Source organism: Coregonus lavaretus (assembly GCF_964263955.1).
Source record: "Coregonus lavaretus genome assembly, chromosome: 25".
In the NCBI taxonomy this organism is placed as follows: domain Eukaryota; kingdom Metazoa; phylum Chordata; class Actinopteri; order Salmoniformes; family Salmonidae; genus Coregonus; species Coregonus lavaretus.
Window position 1 is genome coordinate 29675128 of NC_140012.1, and position 6594 is coordinate 29681721.

General features: G+C 43.5%; 1 protein-coding gene across 2 annotated transcripts in view; it reads right to left on the reverse strand.

The window, feature by feature from the left end:
- The window catches only part of ppm1g (protein phosphatase, Mg2+/Mn2+ dependent, 1G), a 41911-nt gene extending 36438 nt beyond the window's left edge, over positions 1-5473 (reverse strand). For both annotated transcript variants that reach the window (XM_084141851.1, XM_084141850.1), the window contains exons 1-2: positions 5256-5473; positions 4747-4860 (exon numbers count right to left, since the gene is read on the reverse strand). The gene's annotated coding sequence lies outside the window, so the exon portion shown is untranslated. The remainder of the gene's footprint in view (positions 1-4746; positions 4861-5255) is intronic.
- Positions 5474-6594: the final 1121 nt, after the last annotated feature.

Consider the following 6594-nt stretch of genomic DNA (forward strand, 5'->3'; position numbering starts at 1 on the left):
TGCCCCTTCGCCTGCCCTGCCGGAAGCTGGGTCGGCGGTTTGTGGGGCCATTTAAAGTCCTGAGGAGATTGAACGAGGTTTGTTATAGGTTACAACTTCCTATTAATTACCGTATTAACCCCTCGTTCCATGTGTCTCTCCTCAGGCCGGTAGTAGCTGGTCCACTCCAGGAGTCTGAGGTACGAGAGGCTCCTCCGCCCCCACTGGACATCGAGGGGGCTCCGGCGTACTCAGTCCGTTCCATCTTGGATTCGAGGCATCGGGTGGGGGGCCTGCAGTATCTCGTGGAGTGGGAGGGGTACGGTCCGGAGGAACGGTGCTGGGTCCCTAGGAGGGACATCCTAGATCCCTTCATGTTGAGGGATTTCCACCAGAGTCATCCGACTCGCTCTGCTCCGCGTCCTCCTGGCCGTCCCCGAGGCCGGGGTCGGCGCACGGCTGTAGCCGCGCGTCAAGAGGGGGGGGTACTGTCACGGATTCAGCCGAGGCTGCCCCTCCTCCTTGCTCGGGCAGGCTTCGGTGTTCGTCGTCACCGGAGTACTAGCTGCTACCGATCTATGTTTCTGTGTTCGACTTGTTCTGTCTTGATTGTGTACACCTGTTTTCCATTATGTTGTATTGTCTTCCCTATTTAACCCTCTGTCTTACACTGTGTGTTGTGTGTGATTGTATTCGTGATTGGCAGTCGCTAGTGTGCGGGTTATTTCCTCCCTGTGTGGAGTTTGTGTATTCTCAGTTTACTTTCAAGTAAAGTACGTTTTTGGATCAGCTCTGTGTCCTGCATTTGACTTCGCCCACCGCATTTCACTGACGCCTTTTGACAATAAGCTTGACACATCTAGCCACTGGGATTTTTGCCCATTCTTCAAGGCAAAACTGCTCCAGCTCCTTCAAGTTGGATGGGTTCCGCTGGTGTACAGCAATCTTTAAGTCATACAACAGATTCTCAATTGGATTGAAGTCTGGGCTTTGACTAGGCCATTCCAAGACATTTAAATGTTTCCCCTTAAACCACTCGAGTGTTGCTTTAGCAGTATGCTTAGGGTCATTGTCCTGCTGGATGGTGAACCTCCGTCCCAGTCTCAAATCTCCCTCAAGAATTTCCCTGTATTTAGCGCCATCCATCATTCCTTCAATTCTGACCAGTTTCCCAGTCCCTGCCGATGAAAAACATCCCCACAGCATGATGCTGCCACCACCATGCTTCACTGTGGAGATGGTGTTCTCAGGGTGATGAGAGGTGTTGGGTTTGCGCCAGACATAGCGTTTTCCTTGATGGCCAAAGAGCTCCATTTTAGTCTCATCTGACCAGAATACCTTCTTCCATATGTTTGGGAAGTCTCCCACATGCCTTTTGGCGAACACCAAATATTTGCTTATTTTTTTCTTTAAGCAATGGCTTTTTTCTGGCCACTCTTCCGTAAAGCCCAGGTCTGTGGAGTGTATGGCTTAAAGTGGTCCTATGGACAGATACTCCAATCTCCGCTGTGGAGCTTTGCAGCTCCTTCAGGGTTACCTTTGGTCTCTTTGTTGCCTCTCTAATTAATGCCCTCCTTGCCTGGTCCGTGAGTTTTGGTGGGCGGCCCTCTCTTGGCAGGTTTGTTTTGGTGCCATATTCTTTCAATTTTTTTATAATGGATTTAATGGTGCTCCGTGGGATGTTCAAAGTTTCGGGTATTTTTTTATAACCCAACCCTGATCTGTACTTCTCCACAACCTTGTCCCTGACCTGTTTGGAGAGCTCTTTGGTCTTCATGGTGCCGCTTGCTTGGTGGTGCCCCTTGCTTAGTGGTGTTGCAGACTCTTGGACCTTTCAGAACAGGTGTATATATACTGAGATCATGTGACAGATCATGTGACACTTATATTGCACACAGGTGGACTTTATTTAACTAATTATGTGACTTCTGAAGGTAATTGGTTGCACCAGATCTTATTTAGGGACTTCATAGCAAAGGGGGTGAATACATATGCACGCACCACTTTTCCTTTATTTATTTTGTATAATTCTTTGAAACAAGTTAATTTTTTCATTTCACTTCACCAATTTGGACTATTTTGTGTATAATAATATGCCATTTAGCAGACGCTTTTATCCAAAGCGACTTACAGTCATGCGTGCATACATTTTTTGTGTATGGGTGGTCCCGGGGATCGAACCCACTACCTTGGCGTTACAAGCGCCGTGCTCTACCAGCTGAGCTACAGAGGACCATTACATGAAATCCAAATAAAAATCCATTTAAATTACAGGTTGTAATGCAACAAAATAGGAAAAACGCCAAGGGGGATGAATATTTTTGCAAGGCACTGTATATGTATACTATTATATCCTACATATTCTTCTGATATACCACATATTCTATCCATATACTGTCCATAATGTCTATACATCCCATCATATATATATATATACACAGTGGGGAGAACAAGTATTTGATACACTGCCGTTTTCCTACTTACAAAGCATGTAGAGGTCTGTAATTTTTATCATAGTTACACTTCAACTGTGAGAGACGGAATCTAAAACAAAAATCTAGAAAATCACATTGTATGATTTTTAAGTAATTAATTTGTCTGGGACTCCATGTAAGATCTCACCTCGTGGAGCATCAATGATCATGAGGATGGTGAGGGATCAGCCCAGAACTACACGGCAGGACCTGGTCAATGACCTGAAGAGAGCTGGGACCACAGTCTCAAAGAAATCCATTAGTAACACACTACGCCGTCATGGATTAAAATCCTGCAGCGCACGCAAGATCCCCCTGCTCAAGCCAGGGCATGTCCAGGCCCGTCTGAAGTTTTCCAATGACCATCTGGATGATCCAGAGGAGGAATGGGAGACGGTCATGTGGTCTGATGAGACAAAAATATAGCTTTTTGGTCTAAACTCCACTCGCCGTGTTTGGAGGAAGAAGAAGGATGAGTACAACCCCAAGAACACCATCCCATCCGTGAAGCAGGGAGGTGGAAACATCATTCTTTGGGGATGCTTTTCTGCAAAGGGGACAGGACGACTGCACCGTATTGAGGGGAGGATGGATGGGGCCATGTATCGCGAGATCTTGGCCAACAACCTCCTTCCCTCAGTAAGAGCATTGAAGATGGGTCGTGGCTGAGTCTTCCAGCATGACAACGACCCAAAACACACAGCCAGGGCAACTAAGGAGTGGCTCCGTAAGAAGCATCTCAAGGTCCTGGAGTGGCCTAGCCAGTCTCCAGACCTGAACCCAATAGAAAATCTTTGGAGGGAGCTGAAAGTCCGTATTGCCCAGCGACAGCCCCGAAACATGAAGGATCTGGAGAAGGTCTGTATGGAGGAGTGGGCCAAAATCCCTGCTGCAGTGTGTGCAAACCTGGTCAAGACCTACAGGAAACGTATGATCTCTGTAATTGCAAACAAAGTTTTCTGTACCAAATATTAAAAGTTCTGTTTTTCTGATGTATCAAATACTTATTTCATGCAATAAAATGCAAATTAATTACTTAAAAATCATACAATGTGATTTTCTGGATTTTTGTTTTAGATTCTGTCTCTCACAGTTGAAGTGTACCTATGATAAAAATTACATACTTGCTTTGTAAGTAGGAAAACCTGCAAAATCGGCAGTGTATCAAATACTTGTTCTCCCCACTGTATACTCCAGACTCTGACATTGCTCTCACTAATATATAATTATTTCTTAATTCCATTTGTTTACTTTTTTAGATTTGTGTGTACTGTTAGATATTACTGCACTGTTGGAGCTAGGAACACAAACATTTAGCTACACCCGCAATAACATCTGCTAAATATGTGTATACGACCAATAACATTTGATTTAAACCTCCCTCGATCGCATGGTGCTACAGAAGGTTGTGCGGACAGCCCAGTACATCACTGGGGTAGAGCTCCCTGCCATCCAGGACCTCTATATCAGGCGGTGTGAATGGAAGGCCCGGAAATTCGTTAAAGACTCCAGCCACTCAAGCCATAAACTGTTCTCTCTGCTTCCGCACTGCAAGCGGTACTGGTGTATCAAGTCTGACAACAACAGGCTCCTGAACAGCTTCTATCGCCAAGCCATAAGACTGCTAAATAGCTAACAAAATTGCTGCACGGACTATCTGAGTTGACCCTTTTATTTTTTGCACTGTCTCTATTCACACTCACAGGGCCCTACACACTCATGCACACTGACACTCCAACACACACATAATATGCACATACATTTATACTGACTACACACACACATACACGTTTATTCATATATCCTGATGCCTAGTCACCTTACCCCTATACATACTGTATCTACCTCTATCACTCCAGTATCTCTGCACATTGTAAATATGGTACTGGAACTGACTGACCCTGTATATAGTGTGCTTACTTACTTTCTCGTGTTCTTCTTATTTCTTATTTTTATTTCTTATGTGTTTTTGTTCTACCTGATGTTATTTGATGTATTACATTGTTATTGATTACTGCATTGTTGGGTTTACAGCTTGCAAGAAAGGCATTTCACTGTACTTGTGCATGTGACATTAAAACTTGAAACTGCTGCCATGAAGCACTGCTCTACACCAGATCATGCAGTTATCTGGAGCAGTCCAATGTGCTCTTAACAGGAGTTGAATGTATCTTCATAATTTACAAGAAAACTATTTCAAATAGTAAGTGGATATTTAAAACTCACAGCTATGATATGTTAACGAGTGATAAGAGCATAGTAGTCACACACATGGAGGATCTGAACTACTCACCCTTCCGGATTTAAATCCACATTCATTTCGATGTTTATGTTCACTGTTACTTCTGGCCTTAAGGCAGTTTGTTGCTTTCAAGTACAAGTTGATTTTAACGTCCTTAGCTTTGATCTATAGACAGAAAAAAGGGAAGGAGTGATTTATGTCAATAGTGAATCATAAACAAAGAAAATAATTACATCTTAGTCATTTAGCAGACACTCTTATCCAGAGCGACAGTTAGTGAGTGCATACATTATTTTTCATACTGGCCCCCCGTGGGAAGCGAACCCACAACCCTGGCGTTGCAACGCCATGCTCTACCAACTGAGCTACATCCCTGCCGGCCATTCCATCCCCTACCCTTGACGACGCTGGGCCAGTTGTGCGCCGCCCCATGGGTCTCCCGGTCGCGGCCGGCTACGACAGAGCCTGGATTCGAACCAGGATCTCTAGTGGCATAGCTAGACCACTGCGCCACTCGGGAGACCAATAATTCAAGACTAAAATGTATAATTGAATCTTACCACAGATTTTCCCGAAATTCTGAAGAAATTGAGGTGTTCTTTTGGATAGTTTTTCTGAAGCTCGTTATTCTTATTTGCATATGTAATAGCCATGTCAACATATTTCTTCTCAACCTCCCTCAACATATCATAGTCGCTCTGTCCCTTAGCTGTAAACAGCAAGGTTGCTGATGTGACCAATAGGACCCTCAGGAGGCCACTCATCTTCATCTCAACCCTGGACAGTTAGACTCAACGCTGGGTATTTATACAAGCAGATCAAACATTAACTTTGGATTTTGGTCAGCTGCAGTGGAAACAAGGGACTTTTATTTGGTTTGGCAGCCTCATATGTTGTCTTGTCTTCTGCTAAAGTCCAGTGAACTGATGCTAATAATGAACTCATGATGGTTTTGGCGTGCTCTCATAAAAAAAATAGTGTTTTTTACATACACTGAACACAAATATATAAACGCAACATGTAAAGTGCTGGTCCCATGTTTCATGCACTGAAATATTTAAATTTCTGTGTCACCAAAAGCTTTTTAGCTCCACGGATAAATTGTTAGACTGTATTGGTGACTTAAATACTTGGATGGCTCACAACTTTCTCCAACTAAATCAAGATAAGACTGAGGTACTTAGTGCTGGAGCAAAAGCACAGAGAGAGAATCTGGCAGCACATTTTAATTCATGGGCAATAAAGATAAAACACTAGGTAAAAAACCTAGGTGTCATTTTAGATTCTGAACTCAATTTTTTAATCACACGTTAGGAATGTGACCAAAATAGCTTTTTACCACATGAGGAACATTGCTAAGGTGCAGCCGTTTCTCTAAGGCTGAAATAGAGAGACTCATACAGTGGCTTGCGAAAGTATTCACCCCCCTTGGCATTTTTCCTATTTTGTTGCCTTACAACCTGGAATTTAATAGATTTTTTGGGGGTTTGTATCATTTGATTTACACAACATGCCTACCACTTTGAAGATACAAAATATTTTTTCTTGTGAAACAAACAAGAAATAAGACAAAAAAACAGAAAGCTTGAGCATGCATAACTATTCACCCCCCCCCCAAAGTCAATACTTTGTAGAGCCACCTTTTGCAGCTATTACAGCTGCAAGTCTCTTGGGGTATGTCTCTATAAACTTGGCACATCTAACCACTGGGATTTCTTCCCATTCTTCAAGGCAAAACTGCTCCAGCTCCTTCAAGTTGGATGGGTTCCGCTGGTGTACAGCAATCTTTAAGTCATACCACAGATTCTCAATTGGATTGAGGTCTGGGCTTTGACTAGGCCATTCCAAGACATTTAAATGTTTCCCCTTAAACCACACAAGTGTTGCTTTAGCAGTATG